The sequence below is a fragment of the Mesoplodon mirus genome, assembly GCF_964341445.2.
Source record: "Mesoplodon mirus genome assembly, chromosome: 17".
Taxonomy (NCBI): domain Eukaryota; kingdom Metazoa; phylum Chordata; class Mammalia; order Artiodactyla; family Ziphiidae; genus Mesoplodon; species Mesoplodon mirus.
In genome coordinates, this window is record NC_138993.1 from 35,287,694 (window position 1) to 35,307,636 (window position 19,943).

Consider the following 19,943-nt stretch of genomic DNA (forward strand, 5'->3'; position numbering starts at 1 on the left):
AAGTTATTAGCATTCATCTATTTATTTTATCAAACATTCAGTGATCAACAGCATGTAAGATTATTCTTGATAGCCCTAATATCTCAGAAGAGGAATATTTTGGTTTATTCTCAGCAAAACTGGAGGCTAATGTTTTAATATGTACTATATTGTTTTTCCTTGCTACCTTTCAAGTTTTTGCTTCTCTCTCTATGGCCCAAGGGTACAAGAGTCTCATATAGGCCATTTTAAAATGGGGGTGATAGTGAGAATTGATAATAATACAAAAATTTACCTTCCAGTAATCTAAATTAGGATTAGTAAACTATGATTGTCACTAGTTACATTTATTTGAGATAACTGAAGAGGGATGGCTTTACTTAATGTTGCCAGAGTTTTTGCCCTATTTAAACCTGTGACCAAAATAGATTTTGTCATAATCCCAAGACCAACTTTTGAATGATTTCCTCTCAAATAATATCCCACTTTCTAGTTACAGAACAATAGTAAGTTTTGTATTACAACAGATATACCGGGTGACTCTGCCTCACTGCAGATAATAAGTATTATGTAAAGATAAACACCTCAAATGGTTCTCCAAAGAAAAAACTGGTGTTTTTTTTCAAGAGAAGTCAATAGAGATTTCAACAGAAGCACAGATAACCCTGCATTGTATCATTAATTTATAATGGAATGGAGTATTTACTGATCCTTCCATATTTATTCCTCAGAACCTGAAAGAGATAAAAGTTTTCTATTGTCAACACTGCTTTGCAGGCATGAATTTTTTTTTTTAAACATCTTTATTGGAGTATAATCGCTTTACACTGTTGTGTTAGTTTTGGCTTTATACCAAAGTGAAACAGCTATACATATACATATATCCCCATATCTCCTCCCTCTTGTGGCTCCCTCTCACCTTCCCTATATCACCACTCTAGGTGGTCACAAAGCACCGAGCTGATCTCCCTGTGCTATGTGGCTGCTTCCCACTAGCTATCTATTTTACATTTGGTAGTGTATATATGTCCATGCCACTTTCTCATTTCGGCCCAGCTTAGCCTTCCCCCTCCCTGTGTCCTCAAGTCCATTTTCAACGACTGCATCTTTATTCCTGTCCTGTCCCTAGAATCTTCATAACCATTTTTTCCCTTAGATTCCATATATATGTGTTAGCATATAGTATTTGTTTTTCTCTTTCTGACTTACTTCACTCTGTATGACAGACTCTAGGTCCATCCACCTCACTACAAATAACTCAATTTCGTTTCTTTTTATGGCTGAGTAATAGTCCATTGTATATATGTGCCACATCTTCTTAATCCATTCATCTGTTGATGAACCTTTAGGTTGCTTCCAGGTCCTGGTTATTGTAAATAGTGCTGCGATGAACATTGTGGTGCATGTCTCTTTTTGAATTATGGTGTTCTCAGGGTATATGCCCAGTAGTGGGATTGCTGGGTCATATGGTAATTCTATTTTTAGTTTTTTAAGGACCCTCCATATTGTTCTCCAGAGTGACTGCATCAGTTTGCATTCCCACCAACAGTGCAAAAGGGTTCCCATTTCTCCACACCCTCTCCAGCACTTATTGTTTGTAAATTTTTTGATGATTGCCATTCTGACTGGTGTGAGGAGATACCTCATTGTAGTTTTGATTTGCATTTCTCTAATGATTAGTGCTGTTGAGCATTCCTCCACGTGTTTCTTGGCAATCTGTACATCTTCTTTAGAGAAATGTCTATTTAGGACTTCTGCCCGTTTTTGGATTGGGTTGTTGTTTTTTTGATATTGAGCTGCATGAGTGACTTGTAAATCCTGGAGATTAATCCTATGTTAGTTGCTTCACTTGCAAATATTTTCTCCCACTCTGAGGGCTGTCTTTTTGTCTTATGGTTTCCTTTGCTGTGCAAAAGCTTGTAAGTTTCATTAGGTCCATTAGTTTATTTTGTTTTTTATTTCCATTTCTCTAGGAGGTGGGTCAGAAAGAATCTTGCTGTGATTTATGTCATACAGTGTTCTATCTGTTTTCCTCTAAGAATCTTATAGTTTCTGGTCTTATATTTAGGTCTTTAAACCATTTTCATTTTATTTTTGTGTATGATGTTAAGGAGTGTTCTAATTTCATTCTTTTGCATGGCTGTCCAGTTTTCCCAACACCACTTATTGAAGAGGCTGTCTTTTCTCCATTGTTCATTCTTACCTCCTCTATCAAAAATAAACAGCAAATATTTTACATATTATAGATAATAATATTAGGAGTTTTAGAATCAAACAATGAAAAATATCTGGTTAAATTAAAGATATTTCTGGTAGAAATTAAACTGAAAATAAATGTGTAGGAAGTACTTTGGGTAGCTCAGAATTTTTAATGTAAGTTTAGAGAAACAGGCTCAGAGAGAATAGAAGGAACTGGGGAAGTTAGATATTTCAATAAATTTTTCACTGTGACCTGCCAGGCTGACAACAGTGTCACTGCCTTTGAATGACAAACTTAGAATATATAACTTGATCATATCTGAATCTGGACAGTGGCTATCTGGTCATGTTGCCAGCACAGTTTCTGGAACTTCTTTCATGACACTCTTAAAATGAGATTTTGCTATTATAACTACCCTCTAAATGATCCATGTATTCATTGTATTATTAGCTTCTTGTTCTCTACTGATTGAATATATCAGATCCATCAAGTCTAATTCATACTCTTGTGTCTGAACTTCCAAGTAGATGTAAGTTTTTGTTCCAAGTAGAAGTTTTTAAATATATTGCTCTCAATGTTGGAATGACCGATTTTATAAACCACCAGTACTCATTGGGTGGAGGATTTTCCAATCATATAATGGGTATTCAAGTATGGTGCATATTTGATATTAAAAACATCAAAATGTTAATCAGAGATATTAACCTTTTCCCTGTTTCTGAGTTGTAAATTATTTATCTGTATTTTATCATTTATCCTTGCCTTTTTTTCATGGCATAAATCAATGGATTTCCTGAAAAGCTCAATTTTTAAAAACTGAATTAAATAATTTGTGCATAAAGAAGTAGAATCATGGTTTCCAAAGTGCTTCTGGGTTTTTTTCAAGCTTCCACTTACCTCATAGATATTTCTGACTTTATGGTACCAATTTATAAATTTCTATTATGAAAACACATTACAACTTTAAAATGAGCCAAGAAAGTTACTTGAGCAATGTGGAAATTTATTTCTTTTTGGCATATTTTTATATTATCATTTTATGTATCAAAATGTAAAGGATGATGTATGTTTTGACATAAATAAAACCTATGCAAGTTATTTACAATTTGTTATAAAAATAAAACAATGAAATGCATTTTGGTAGATTATTTAGTGAGTTTAGGAGAAAGCTTACCACACAAAATAGAGCAGAATCAAATTTAATTTTCTCTGACCATTGTCACTTTGAATCAATTTTTCTGTTATTTATATTGGGCAGTACAGTGTTTTAAATTTGCCACTAAGAGGTAAAAATCCACATCTTTTCCCAAACTATAATGGATCACACCATATAACTGCTTTTAGCAGATATCTACTTTTCAAAAAAGTGTATTTGTACATTTGAAGCAATGAGTCACATCTTTGCTCCACTGACTATCATTGCTTTAAATGTCTTGGATCCCATTATCTTGTGTTGTGTCAAATCACACTGGCTTTTCTACGTGACAAAATATACAGTGATGCAAGTTGACAGAAGAAATGTAATACAATATGACACATCAGAAATTTAAAAGGTAAAGAGATGAGATATTAGGTGACAAATTAGATAAGGAATGCCAAATCCAAAATGAATCTGGCAGTCGCTAATGGAGTGAAAGGTACATTGTTCACCTTATCTATGAAACAATGAATTCTTAACTTTATCAGCACATATCTAGCCAACTCAGATACATGCTCAGGAACATCAGAAAGTATCTTGGAAGATCATGGACCACTTCAAGGTCATTTTATGATGACACTAAAGATGATTTGACCTATATGATTCTTCTACAGAGAAAGCTAATATTATTGATTGTTGCTGATAATGCACATGTCTTTTGCTGTATTTAAGAAATTATGATTTTTTTAAAGAGAAAGAGTAATACAGTGGCATTATACTATGTTATACTTGATGTCTTTTTGCTATACAGACAAAGAAAAGCAATTTAATATATTTGGAAAAGGAGAAAAAGAATACTTATACTCATGATAATAAAGATCTCTGAAGATTTAGTTTTTACCTTTTGGCATCTAGATTAAATTAGTAGGATTCTTGACATTAAAGGAATTTGACCCAGAAAAAGGACTGAAAAAAAGTTACAGATTTATTTCTTGCCATTTTAAGGAGGTAATAATAAGTGAGGATTAAACAAATACTAAAGAGAAATCATCATTTCTCTAGTCTCCTTGTTGGTAATATTTAGTGACAATGAAAGCTTGTCATTTACCTGGTTTTGCCTGGACTGAGGACAATAATTTTCCTTAAATAAATCAATAAAATGTTTTGTTTAGAAAATCATACTTTTGTTTCTTTACCATGTTATGGTTTACCATTTACAACTGCCAAGTCTTTTCATTATGACACTTTGGAATAAAGATTATGAGGGAAAAAACACCCTTCTGTGTAAGTGATATTCACTTTCAAAGAATAATAGAAAGTATAAGAAAATAATCAAATATTTATCAAATTTAGGAAAAACAGTCTATCTAACTCTTCTTTTACTTCATCTTCCCCCTAATTTCTTTTTCATGCCTTCTGGATTGTTGATACAAAACAGATGATCTCTAATGGTCACCTTTAAGCATTTTTAAAAGACAGGAAGACACTGAAGCTCTGATAATAAACTGCAGAAAACGCTAAACCATTTAAGTTTCATCACCCTCCATAGATTAAAGGTTCTTAGTTCTCTCCAATGTGAAAGGCTAAAAGAACAATGTAAATGTAAACCCTAGAATGATTACTTGCAAATCTGCTACTTCTGTCTTCTATATTTTGTTACTCTACATGAGATTTTTTTTTTTGGGGGGAACCAGGGAACTTCTGAAAGGAAAGCAAGGATATAAGGAGATCTAAAGATAATTAATTGATTTCTCTGTCACTCTGGATGAATAATTGTTTTTAAGGCTATTAGAATTAATTTTTTAAAGATTAATGAAGGGCATTGAGATAATTAGAGTTTAGATAATTAGACTATTTAAATTTTTCCTCCACTCTTCATCTCAGAATAAAAATATAATTAAAAAGTCACTATATAATTAAAACCCTTCTCATACCTTTCTGTTTGTGTGTTTCATAAAGCAATTTACTAAACAAGATTTACTAAGAGGAGATTAAAAACTGTCACATAAACTGTCAAATTTTAAAACTTCCAAAAATAATATAAAAACCTCTAATCCAAGATTTCATTTTCAGCACTGCCAAATAAATTTCTGCAAATGTAGAAAATGCAATCTAAGTAATGTATTTAAAAACTGGGAAAGTATTAATTTTTTAATATTAAAAAAACACTAAAAATCACTTGTTCTTGTATGGCTGTTTCTTTCTCAATTTCAAGTTACATTGAAATAGTATTTTTGTTCATACTTACATTTATAAAATGTTACTTTGAACTTACCTAAATTTAATTATTCAAGCATTGTTACATTGTTTGGATATATATAAACAACTTACTCTGTTTAGATATATACATGAAAGTTATACATCCATTATCTAACAATTTGTTACCAGGTAAAATATTTAAATGAAATCCAATCTTGGACCAAATTCTTCTGTATGTTTAAACATTTATATATGTGCAGTATAAAAACAATAAACAAATTTTCTTAAAGTACCTAGTATGATATGTTCTTCCAAGTGGCAAAAATGGCTTGACTTTTAGAGATTACAGATTGCAAATAGGGAAGCCTCAGATTACCCAGAAAACCCTTGTGAAGTGGGAGCACACAGGCGCAATGGAATATTAACTCTCACATGATATGCTGAAGGTATTTGGCTGCTGGGCTGGCATGATACAAATGTCTTGTTCATTAAATGAAGTTTGGCCCAGACAATCTTTCTGGTTAGGGGGTGCCTCCAGGCTTGTCCCAACTTGTGGCTTTGTCATCCTGTGAAGATCATCTTATCATCTATGCTTGCAAATCAGAAGAGAAAAGAGAAAATGCAGACCTACTTTTTATAATCAGAAATTAGAGAAGAAAGAGAAAAGTCAGAGAATGTGAAAGTACTTTTTGAAATGTATCTTTGGCACAAAAAAAGGTAGACGTTAATTTCTCTCACATTCCACTGTTTGAAAATAAGTCAGAAATTCAGACCAAAGTGTGCACTTGTACCTAACTCCACAGAAACTGTATACTATGACAGTGGCAGCATGACTTTGGTAGACAATTGTCCATCTCTACCAGACCAGTCAAACACATCCATGAAAGCATTACTTCTAGCTTCACCTGTATTATTTAACAAATGCTTAGGTATAGGTTTTGACAATTATATTTGTAGCAGTTAAACAGCTACCTCTGGTCTTGTTTATCCTTGATATATCAAAAACTAACTAACCACTAGCATAGTATAGATTTATAATTAGAGTAATGTACATCAAACTAACTGAGTCTGGGATGTAGATTTTTAAAATATGCATACCTATTTCAACCTATGTATACTGAAGTAATTTTAATATCAATTCCAACTTAGTAACTTGACAAATACAATATTTACATACAATGTGCTCTTCATCTAAAGCTTTTTAAACATACTGAGTTATGCAGTAAGTAAATATTATATACTGATATTTCTTTAAATTTCATAATGAATGTGGAAAAGGCAATTAATAGCATGAAAGAATCAAAGCTAACTTTTATCTTTTTTGTGGAAATAAAGAGCTTTGGATTATAAATATGACTCCAAAGGGAGGGTTCTTTCAACTGGAGCCCTGTTTATAGCACATTTCAGAAACCCATAGAACCCTTTTTAATTCTACCATACCTCTACCTACTACATAGTGAACTAAAAAATTAAACTACTGCAATGCCTGATTTTGAGTTAAGCACCAAAATCTCAACTGAAGTAGAAGATTCTTCCAAGTATATCAGTACAGCTTGATCCAAATTATACTCTAGTTTTTCAAAAATGTCATTCAAATATTCTTAAAAACATTATTGCTTTGCTTGTTGGACAGATAATATATGATTATGTATCTCCGTTAAAATAATTTCAGCCAAACTTAAGGCCAAGCTTTTTATAATGATTTTTAACTGGCATGTCATATATTAGATAATAGTCTACTTACCCCAGTGTTCCCAAAATTTGTCCTACAAATTTAAGCTATGTTAACAATTTCAGAGATTTGAGATAAGTTAAAAATGAAGGAAGCCCACTGGTAAGTTTTATTTTAGAGGATTAAAAGACATGAAAGTTCTTAAACATGTAGTCAACCCAAGCCAAAAACAAACAGAAAAAACTGAGCTGAAGGCCAAAATTCACATGATCCAAGTGGGAATAATTAGTGCATCCCTGAATAAAACTATGGAGATAAATTCTTTCTGGAATTCATTAAAATCAATGTCTTATCCGATAATTGAAAAAAAATACTGAGAATAAATGTATAAAACTGTTACTTAAAACTATAAATATTTATTTTCAGAAAAAGAGTGAGGGTTAAATTGAAGGCAGAATTGCAGGTATATTTTCAGTACACAGTATATTTTCTATTTAAAAGATATACATATATATCCTTAATTGCTGCATGTTCTTGTAAAATTATAATCAAAATAGAGAAATATAGTTAGAGAATATTTAAGGACATCCTCTGTAATAACTGTCAGTACTTGATAGTTCTGATCCATCTGAAGTAATGAGAAGATTAAGCTGAAAATAAATATTGGGTACAAATTTGACTAAAGTTTGCTTTCAAAAGAATCTGAATGTGTATTTCATGTGTTCTAAAATTTACAATGACAACTCTGCTATTTATTCATTATCAGACTATTTTAACTTGCTTTGAAAGGGTTCTTGAACAGCCTTTTATGCCATCTGCCAGTGAGATGGGAATGTTTGCCTACAAAATTATCATTTTATGCACTCATTACAAAGTGGATAGTATGTCACACTTATCACTTGAATGAGGACATAACAGGCTGTTAAACTAGACTATGTTGCAAATACATGTAATTTATTCAATGTGATAAAGTTAAATATTTAAGATACAAAAGGCTAAAATGGATTTTAAATCATTTTAATTTTCCATTATTTGGGCAAGTGAGGTAGTCCTAAGGGGCTTGGATCCCTTGAAATTGATTTTGATTATAGTCATTATGATTCTGCATTGAAAAGTGACTTTGTATGAGAGCATACTACCATCCATAGTGATTTCAAATGTAATTCCAATGGACTGGGACATAACAATACTAATTAAATCAAATAGATATTTTAAAATATATTATCCATCATTTATAGATGTTAACTAAATGTATGCTAATGGATTTTCTGTTTCATTGTCTAAACTGACATTTGTAAGGCTATAGTGAAGATGCAAAAATGATAATTTCTGAACAATTATTTATTTTAGGAAACGAGTAAATCAATTAGGCTACCTGATACTTCATCATCTAATGCAAAAATTTATGTTTCTTTGTCATTAAATTAAAATGTATCATGGAAGATGCTAAAATTCTTCTCAAATAGCTAACATCACTGATAGTCCACTGTTCAAACAATAAAAGGACATTTTGAACTTCATGTCAACAAGGGCAATCAAGGAAAAGTCAGCATATGCTTTTTATATTTCCCAAATATTTTTTAACCTTTTTTAAATAGAATGAAATGCAAATATTAATGCTATGGCTCTCTGCAAGACAGAATTATATGTTTTTATAATATAACAAATATCTTTGGTTAACCAAAGATAAAGTACATAAACCTTCTTTTTCTTTTTCTTTTTTTTTTTTACTAAACCACTTGTAAAAGATCCATTAACATAATTGCTTCTGACAGTTTCAGCTTCACATCAGCAATTTTAAAGCCTTACTTGTCACCAAACAGAAGAATCTGGGGAAAACAATAAAATAAGGAGAGGTAAAAATAGAAAAATAGAGTCCAACATTGAGATTCAATTTATAAAGACCTTGAAAAACTAAGGTTTTTTTCATGATTTTTGCACCCTGTTCTTTCTAGACTTAATCTTTTTGCAATAACTTTCTTTTAACTTATGGTGAATCCATACCTTTTGATATAATTTGTTAATTATATAGTTATATAACAATATATTGTTATATGCAGTAGTACTTGTTCATTTATAGAAAGGAGTGGCAAGAATCTGGTTGTAACATCTATAATCATCTATTTTAGGGCACCTTTTTGAGAAATTAAGGGCTTGGAAAATACTTTTGTAACCTGAGTTTTTGTTTCCAAAGTAAATTTTAAAGTATTTATACAGATGACTTATTAATTACATTATTTTTATAACTGTTTGTAGGACTAGTGGTATTATTGATTATAAGTTATTCAATAACAATACAGGTCAAAGGATATTTTCTGATTATTTTTAAATGTTTTTATTATTAATAGAAGTGAGATGAACACATATTGCTCCAGTATGGGTCATGTTGCATAGAAAGCTAATTTTCTTTTTAAAATATCATAAATAGCTAAAATTGTTTATATTTTGTCTATTTAAAAATCATTTAAGTAGAAAATGAGACATTATAAATATAGTCATACTTACTCACACAATACTCATGGTAATGGGAGGTCTTTCTCAGAGGGTCGGCTCACTTGGTGTTGTAGTAAAGTGGCAACAAGGACTTGCAATATAACAAAATCCTCTCAGAACACTAATGAAAAATACTATACAGCTAAGCTTTCTGCTAATCCTGTATCTATTATCTCACATTATGTTCTAAGTTGAAATATCCCTGCTCTCAATTTTTCTTAGTTTATTTTAGTATATATGTTCATGAGAAAGTGAGAACCTTCAAGAAGCTATATATACTTTTATTTATTTATTTGTTTATTTATGGAAAGGTTTCCTTTACTTTCAGTAACAAATACATTTTCAATTTTTAGATATATGAAGCATAAACAATAAACGTTTGCATTTTTGTAATCTAGTTTGCCTCACCAAGTCCTTGAATTATATGGTTAACTTATTTGATAAAATAAATTTTCACATATTGAGGTATTGGGAAGTCATTCTGGCTTATACATGAGTTATCTTGAAATTTATTCTAACTAGAAAAGCCTGTTTGTCACCTATAAAATATAAATTGTACATCTGCTTTAATTATTAAAGAAAAGAGCACACTGATCAGAAGTAAAGAATGTTCACATTAATTAAAAATAAAGATTAAATGCCTGACGTCCCAGGACACCAATGCTGGTACTCCTTAGATGATAAGATTCTCTTCCCAGGTGCCACGGTCATAGTGATTCTCTGTGTATATGCTGATTTTCTTTTTTTCTTTTTTTTTTTTTGAAGCCTTGAAGGAATGTATCCCTGACTTGTGTGATGTTCTTTGCTCTAACAAGACATAAAGCTGTGCTGAAAACCATGTTTCTCGGGAATTGTTCCTCAGAGTTATTTGGGAGGCTGTCTTCTGGGCTGTAGTCCTCAGTTTCGTTCAAATAAAAAGTATTTTCTATTCCTATTATAGATTGTTGATATTTTTTGTCAGCACATCTGTTTATTTCATAATTTATTTATTTCAGCTCAAAAATTTATGATAGCATGGATTCAGTGATAGTATACACTTCCTATGTTTCTTGGGAGAAAGCTTAGTTGCACATTTTTGTTTTTAACATCAGTGTCCTGAGTTGCATATTCATAATATTGACAGTACTTATTACCGTTGTACTGCACCATGCCAAATGTGCTGACCCTGCTGAGAAGGACCTTCTGTTATCAAATTGATACTAAATCCAAGCTGTTAGAAGCAGCTTTTTATGTAAGTCTGGTAAATTGAGCAAAGAGTTTGAGTGCCCTAGAGTCATGAAAGGTCAGAAACTGTTCTGACTATTAAATGATATCTATTAATTTTGCTCTGGAGAGCAAGCTATCCAGGCAGGCAATGATAGAAATAATTGCTTTGACTGTGAAGCCATTAGGCAACTTTTAAGGAATTTTGGCAGTGGAAAGTGTATGATGCCTAATTAATGCTTTAAGGTAAACATTAGAGTTCAAGTGAGAGGCAAGAAAACTCATATACATACAATTTTCCTATAAGACAAACTCTCATAGAAAATTAAAGTTCCACCATTAAAAATATTCTGATTTATTTGCTTAAGAAGCTGTGCTGTTTGGCTTTTTAAAATGTAAAATAATGACTTGTAAATTGTGCCAACTTATTCGAGACAGATATTTCTTAATTTGAGAGATCTTTTCATGATAGAACAAAAATGTCCTTACAAAAATGTAGGTAACTGAAATTTCTCAGGTAGTACAACTTTTACATTTTATAACTCTTTCTTTCTCTCATATTTTTCACTGTGTACTTTAAACCTGGTAAATCATTTCTCTTCCTTATCACTTACCCAAGTCCAATCAGTCTTTAGTACCCATCCCAAATGTTATGGTTAATCTTTTTCTCACTGTTTCAATCCCAAATGAACACACTTTCCTAAAATTAGCTAACATTTAATGATTATACCACACTACCTATATGTTATGTATCTAAATTATTTATGTTTCTTTTTCTTTTTTCACATGCACATGCATATCATGTTTTTGTTAGGAAGCATTGGATGGCTCTTAAATATGTTGAACATCACGGTGCAAAATTTTCTATGGAAACTAATCTGTTTTCTCTGGTATCTTGAGAATATTTGGAGTTCATGGAGATGGTTTCAGAAAGAGGGAATGAGTATACAACATAGGAATGTGAGAGAAGTATAGAGACTCAGAAAGGGAATGAAAGACTATAAACTATATATATATATATATATATATATTTAATCCACTCCTAAGGAGAATCTAAAAATTGTAAGCAAAACACGGTGGAGAAAAAGTAATTTTCTCTCTATCATTTTAGATTCTTGGCAGAGAACCCTCATCCCCATCAATAAGAAAACAGATTAACCAGGGAAAAAATTTAATTATGTATGTACACACATATACATATGATAGTCCCACAAATATATTAGACTCAAGGAAATGACCAAAGCAGGAAACTTTTTTTTTTTTTTTCTTTTTGCGGTACGCGGGCCTCTCACTGTTGTGGCCTCTCCCGTTGCGGAGCACAGGCTCCGGATGCGCAGGCCCAGCGGCCATGGCTCACGGGCCCAGCCGCTCCGCGGCATATGGGATCCTCCCAGACCGGGGCACGAACCCGTATCCCCTGCATCGGCAGGCGGACTCTCAACCACTGCGCCACCAGGGAGGCCCAGGAAACTTTTTGATAGTTTTAGATAAAGAAACAATAAACTTGTGATGAAATGATAAAACAAAGGGTAGTAAAATGTGAAGAAGGAACAGGTTTGTTTACACAGCCTTCTTGGTCCTAAATTCCCTATCTCTGGTGATAAAGCTACTTTCTACCCTCCTGGTACAGGAAGGGTAAATTTCACATGGGAGATTTATCTCTTGCTTTCAGGGGGGCAAAAGAGGTTCAAAGTATCCTTCATGCATGGACTCTTTCTCAAGTACTTTCACTTTAAAATAATCAATATACCAAAGTGGCATATTTTGAGGTGACGTATTCTGAATATTTGAAAAGTCTATTAAACTCAAAAACTTTCAATTAGACTATTTTTTTTTCTTTTCTAAACTAGGAAGATCTGAATATTACAACAGAGCTGTTAAGTTAAAGGATAAAGAAAGCTAATAATGAATCCCAGTCAATAAATTATGATAAAATATAGGGTGATATGCATCTTGGAGTTAATATCTTTAGGAGGAAGTTGGAAGCCCATCTGCATTGAAAAGAATATGTTCAAGGCAATATCAGCCAAATCTATAAGATGACAGAGCTGACAGCTAACATATGGGTTATCTATTAGTAACATGTTGTTTCTTTTCTTTTTGTGTACAATAACTGTTCTCAAATTGACAGTTTCTGAAACTGAAACTGAGAATTTAAGCCCCAGTATTTAAGATGTGCTCTCAGTATATTAAATGCTAAAGAACATAATCAAGCTTAGGCAACCATACGACATAACACTCCATAAGAAGGTAGTGTATAACAAAGAAACAAAATACAATTATAACATGATGATGAAACCTGCTACTCTGACCTGATCTATGAATCTCAGGTGAAGTGTCAGGTAAGGAAGAATAAGAGATTATACAGCAAGAGAAGGATGTATTAGAAACTTTAAACACCCTGTGGAAAGTGATCCACCCTTCTTACTTCTCTAATAGTGTGGTATGTGGGTGCCTGAAAGAGTCATTTTCTTCTCAGAGAAGGTAAGGTTCTTTTCTCACCCCAGAAAGAATTCAGAAACAAGACGGGGAGATCAAGAAAGTAAAGTGAGGATTTATTAAAGCAAGAATATGCTCTCAGAGGAACAGTGGGAAGGCAGGTGAGTACCTGCCCTGGGTTTCTCTGGCAAGCCACTTATGAGTGGCATACAAATGAAGGGACAGAATGTTCATTGGGCAAGGAGGGGCTTGGGGGTCGTATAACCTGGTTTTCATCCCAGCTCTACCTTCCCAAGGGAAGGAGGGATTTTTTCGTTATTTAGCTTTGATTGGAAGTGTCATGGCGTCAGTGAACGATGGGTACTTCTTGTCTGCAAAGCTAATTTTATTGTAATGAGGGCATAAAGAGCAAAAGGTTACATTCAAACACTGGAGATTCCTTTTCCCACCGTTTTTTGTCTGCCTCCAGGACAGTTATCACCCCAAAATGTGTGGTTTCCTGTCAGGCTGGATGTTCCTGCATTTTTTGTCTGCCCATGGTCCCCCACTGTTCACAAGATGCATGGTTCCCTGCCATCTGGCCTGTATCCCCATTTATCTGCTCATATCTAGCTACCGGCCTGCTCTAACATTCCCCCCTCAAGGGGGAATGTACACTTAAAATCTTTTAAGAGGCAAAGAGCCGATGGTCTGTCTTCTGTAAGTGCTTCAAGGTGAGCACAGACGTTGTCCCTTCCTGTGGGTCCAGGTCTCCTTGCTGTCTGTCAGAGATAGGGGTCTCAGGATTGTTTACAAGTGGCAGATGTGGAGAGTGGGGAGTAGAAGGAGACAGCGACTTTGTTCAGTGGGTGTTGATGGTCCTCATCTTCAGGTGGGATGGGTCAAAATCCCTGGAGTAGTATTATTTGCAGCTGGAGTTGTTGTATTCTAGAGGACAGAAATTTAACTGGGCAGTTAAAACTACAAGGACCAAAGAGAAAGATGAGAAATGTAGTGTCTATGGAACCTAGAAATGGGAGAAAACAAGTATATCCTGGAAACCATCCCTTAATGGTCTCGGTCCATTCTTGCTTCCCTGTGGAGCCAGGAAGCCTGTTTGGATATTTCTTTAACATTTACTTGTACTTCTCCTGTGATATTAATATATGCACAACATATTTTATTTTTGACAATGCAACCCCTCCCCCCACACCCCCCGTGCCTTGGCTTGCTAGGAGATAGTCTAGGGCTCAGCAGTTGTTGAAAGCCACCCTTGCCAGGGAATCTAGGAATTTTTGCAAGATTGTGAGTGTCTCCAGTTTTCTTTAGTGAGCTATCCAGGGAAGAGGTTAGATCCCTCAAGGTTGTCTCATGGTAGGCAAATCCTCCCCAAGGGGCAGTTGCAGCTACAGTCCCCATAATTTGCACTAGCACCAGACAAAAGTCCCTTTTTTTGTGTGTCATGTGGGTTACATTGAGGATGGTTATTTGAGCTGGAGTCACCGTACCCAAGATGCAGTCCCCATACTGAAGTGTGTTATCTAGGTGTGAGACAGCAATGGCTTTGGTCATTGTGAGGTAGTTGTCTGGGATCCCACATAGCCATAATAATCCAGGTGGTGCTGGTAAGACAGTGTGATTGGTTTGATTACACAATTGCAGAAAAGTTCTGGGAGGTGGGAGACAGTTGCAGAGCAGTCCCATCTATATTTTGGATTTGGTCCATGGTTTGGAGTGTCAGGGTGTCTACATTCAGGGAGAGTCATCGTCAGGGGATGTCTGACATAACAGCTGGTGCAAGAAGTTCTGTTGGCATTAGTTTGTGAACAGTCATAACATACACGTGTGTTGTTAAGGGTGCAGGATGAAGTGTAAATAGGCAGGCCCATTATATCACTCCAATTTATAGGCTTAAACATATCCAGGGACAAGCTTAGGTTTCTGCTGGAGAGAGCCTCAAGGGCTAAAAAGGGGTCTATGTTTCCCCTGTGCATATTGTTGTGACAAGGTGTGCATCTTAGGGTTTGATTGCAGATTAGGGAGGTTTTGGTGATATTTATACCCCTTGAGTAGGGAGGTGTGATGTGGTAATAGAGCAGAGATGATGTTTCCCATGTAACACTTAAAGAAAAATCTTGTCGAGAGTAATTAAAAGAAGATTGGTTAAAAGCTGAGAATGCAGGGTTTCCCTGGTGGCGCAGTGGTTGAGAGTCCGCCTGCCGATGCAGGGGACGTGGGTTCGTGCCCCCGTCCGGGAAGATCCCACATGCCGCGGAGCGGCTGGGCCAGTGAGCCGTGGCTGCTGAGCCTGCGCGTCTGGAGCCTGTGCTCTGCAATGGGAGAGGCCACAACAGTGAGAGGCCCGCGTACCGCAAAAAAAAAAAAAAAAAAAAAGCTGAGAATGCAGAGTGGTTGTCGACCGGGTAGGCTTTGAGGGTGATACTTATGTCTCCCAGGGTGGTGGGTTGGGGATGGCAAACCAAGCAGAAAGAGAGTTTTTCCCCTTCAGCAATAATCTGGGAGTTATTCACTATTATGTTAACTTTCCATTTTAAGTCTTAGGACCAAAGAGATTGGATAGATACGATGAGAACAGATAAGAGTAGGGGTAGGGTCCCCAGCATCTTCTGGAAACAGAAAAGAGAAAGCATAGACGTTGTGGGGTGTCTTATCAAACCCAGCATTGGCAGACGTGTTCCTTCTCAGGTATTAGGTGCAGAGTTAAAGCAGTACTCATAAAGGATTCCAAGAGCAGAAGGAGAGTGAGGAAGGCAATAAGTATACAAATCCACCAGAGAATATTAATTATTTTGTGGGTGGACCAGGGTATCAGAAGGCAAAAAGGAAAGTAATGGCTATGGGTACCCACCCTTGGATCTGTGAAGTTTCTTTGCCCTTTTTGAGTAAAATCCTCAGGTCCTGAAGAGGCTTGCTCATCTATCTGGGCTCTTCTGGCTGTCCAAGGTTCTCCAAGCTCTGTGAAGACTCAAAAGGACCAGTAGGTTTAATTATAGAAAGGTGCACCCAACTAGTGATCCCCTGTAGTTTTACCATAATAAGAGTGCTGAGATAAACCTGGTAAGACCCCTTTCACCTGGGCAATAATTGATCAGATGGGGACCCTTTCCTCCATGTTTGTAGAAGGTCAAAATCTCCCAGCTGAACCTGAATGGAGACATTTTCCTGGCTGAGAGCTGGAAAAACCTCATTTCCATATTCTGAAATCACCTTTTAGACTTGTCCCAGATTAATTAGGTACTTAAACTCATTGGTTTCAGTGTCCACCAGAATATCAGAGGATAAAAAGGTCCACCATAAGTCATTTCAAAGGGGATGAGCTTTAGCCCCATTTTAGGTGTCACCCTGATTCTCAGGAGGGCTCTGGATAAAAGCTTTCTCCAATGTTCTGATTTCTCTTGACAAAGCTTAGTCAGAATTCTTGTTAAAGTTTCACTTTTCCCAATGATTGAGCCCTCCAGGCAGCATGGTTGTGGTAGCAAATGCCTAGGGCAGTAGAGATTTGCTGTGTTATCTTAGACACAAAAGAGGGACCATTATTACTTTGTAAAAACCACGGAAGTCCAGGCAGGTAGCTAGATATGAACAGAGAAAGGGGGGCATGGGTCAGGTGGCAGGAAACCACACATCTTGTAAACAGTGGGGGTGTCCATGAGTAGACAAAGAAAAGCAGAAACCTCCAGACTGAGAGGAAACCACACATTTTGGGGTAATAAGTGTCCTGGAGGCAGACAAAAAAAGATGGGAAAAGGAATCTCCAGTGTTTGAATGTAACCTTTTGTTCTTTATGCCCTCATTATAATAAAATTAGCTTTGCGGATAAGAAGTACCCATCACTGATGCCATGACACTTCCAATCAAAGCTAAATAACGAAAAAACACCTCCTCCCTTTGGGAAGGTAGAGCTGGGATAAAAACCAGGTTATACGACCTCCAAGCCCCTCCTTGTCCAATGAACATTCTGTCCCTTCATTTGTATGCCACTCATAACTGACTGGCTTGCCAAAGAAACCCAGGGCAGCTACTCACCTGTCTTCCTGCTCTCCCTCTGAGAGCATATTCTTGCTTAAATAAATCCTCACTTTACTTTCTTGATCTCACTGTCTCATTTCTGAATTCTTTCTGTGATGAGACAAGAACCTTACTTTCACCAGGAACATCTTGGCAGACGGAACCAGCCAGGAGAATTTGGTAAACCTCAGCTTCTCACCTCCCCTGCACTTGAGAGGCATTTCCTTACTTCCCGCCAACTCTCCCTCTCTCTCTCTGTCTGCCCTTGGACCCTCACAGTTTACAAGATGCATGGTTTTCTGCCACCTGGCCCATGCCCCCTTTCTTTGCTCATATCTAGCTACTTGCATGCTCTAACAATTTCATTGTTTGGAATGTAATAAATTGAAATGAACCTGTGACTCTAAATCATTCAAGAGTCAACAAAAGTCTACTATGCATTTAGCACAAAAATTAAGTAATGAAGCAGTCTTTCTCAAGAGCACATAGACAATGTGCATCCATGTGCCTCTATTTAATGATGCTTATCATAATGTAGTACACTCCCTCACTTTTTAAATAAGAAAGATGAAACTTGAGGAATTTAAATAAATTTCTCACTGTATTTTAGTCATGAAGAAGTGGAACTTGGATGTGAATTCAGTTAGTCGAATTTAAAATCTATAAATTTAAATTCTCTATTACACTGTTTATAGTGTGGGGGTATGTCTCTTCTCCACCCCCAACAATTCCCCCACCTTTTCTGCTCATGGGTCCCATGTCTCCTGTCCTCTCCATTTATTTTTTGTCTCCCTCTATCTCCACTTTCTTTTTCTCCCTTTCTGCCTTCTTTGCTTTCTTCCATTTTCCCCTTCTTCCTTCCTTTATTTCATTTTCATATTTGTTTTACCTGTTTCTCAGAAGCTATTTTAAATTTGTGATGGTTAGCAAAATCTACAAAGTAATCTAGGTACCCTAGAAACTTCAACATCTCACAGAGGAACCCTTAGAAATGTTATACAATGTCCTTCAGCCTCTTTGGGAAGATGGAAAAGAGAGCTCTTAAAATTGTTAAATATGCTTCATGGCACAGGAATGAAAACAGGAAAAGAAGAAATCTGCTACACCCTACCTTAACTAAGGAGGAGTACCTTAACTAAGATGTGAAAGAGACAATGGATGTCTTTCTTCAAAGACAATAGATAATTTCTTGAGGATGAGGAGGAATAATTTCTGGTATTTCTACTGGTAATGTTGCCATGATTTTTGTGTATGAAAGTGTAGGGAGTGTTAAATAATATGAAGAGGTTTTGTGTAAGAATCTATAAAGGTTAATAGGAGAAATGACTCTCAGTGATGTTTCAAACTATGTCAACCACAAAATGACTGGGTGAGAAGTAATCCAGTAGAAAATTACAACCACTAAAATGAAATGTTCGTTAATAACATTCAGTGAAACCTCATGGACATTATGGGAAAAGGAACAGGTTTTTATGGCTTGGATCATTAACTTTAATTAATATTAAATGTGTTTTTATTGCATTGCTTGAATGTCCTCAACAAGGAAATTGTAGAATGGAAATCAAGTGTTATATTTCATAAAAATTCTTCTAATCAGAGACTTAGAGCCAGTACATGTTAGATACAGAAAATGCAGAATCCTGTATTTGCCAAAGGGTAATCTCTAGAGAAATCAAAATATATAAATGATCATCTGATAGTGTAAAATTCGTTTTTGTAAAGGTCTAATTGACTTTATTCTGTACTCTAAATGCAATTATCAAATGAAGCTCTGTATTGCCTCCTTGAATAATATATTTGTCATAATATCTTTGTAATTTTCCATATGCTTAGTTAACTATATGCATTGTAAATGTGTGCATTGAGATCGTTAGTTGTATTCCCTGTTGACATATTTTATTATTGGTTGTGAAATATCTTGCTAGGAGTTAATTATTCTGTAAAAAGACAGGAACTTCTTGGAGTATACAGAGGAAACCATCAAATGCTAATACAGAAAATCAGTTTTTAATCCCCTAAGTGAATTCTAGTTGCTTCTCGGGGGTATATCTTTTAATGTCTTATCTCAGACTATGGCACTATTATCTCCATGGTGTCACATAAAATTCCCATGAAAACAAACGAGGTTGTTGAGTTAAGCAGGAAAGAAAAAGAAACAGGTCAATGCTCAGAGCACCAGTTTCCCTCTTCTCTCACAATTTCAGACTGCGGTGTCATAAATTAGTTGTCATAGTTCTCCAAATTTCAGTTTCTTAGAAAAATGTTTAAATGCTGAAAGGAACATTTGTAAACTAATTTTTTTTAAATCGACATCTTTTTAAATAGCTTTATATAGTTGTTTTATTCAATAGTTTAGATATGGATAATATTTTTCTTAGCCATTTTTAAAAATCCTAACTTAATGAACTCAATTCCATGAAGCTTGGGCATGATTAAATGCGTTTTGTCAGCACCAGGATAGTTTGCAAAAAATGTGTTTAGACTTCTCACCCTTTACAACTGTTCTCTTTGCACTTTGTAATTAAAGTAATACACTTGAGGCAAGGTGACATCAGTCAAGACATATTTATAGAGAAGAGAGAGTTCCCTGTGTTAGAATTTCCAGATGCACC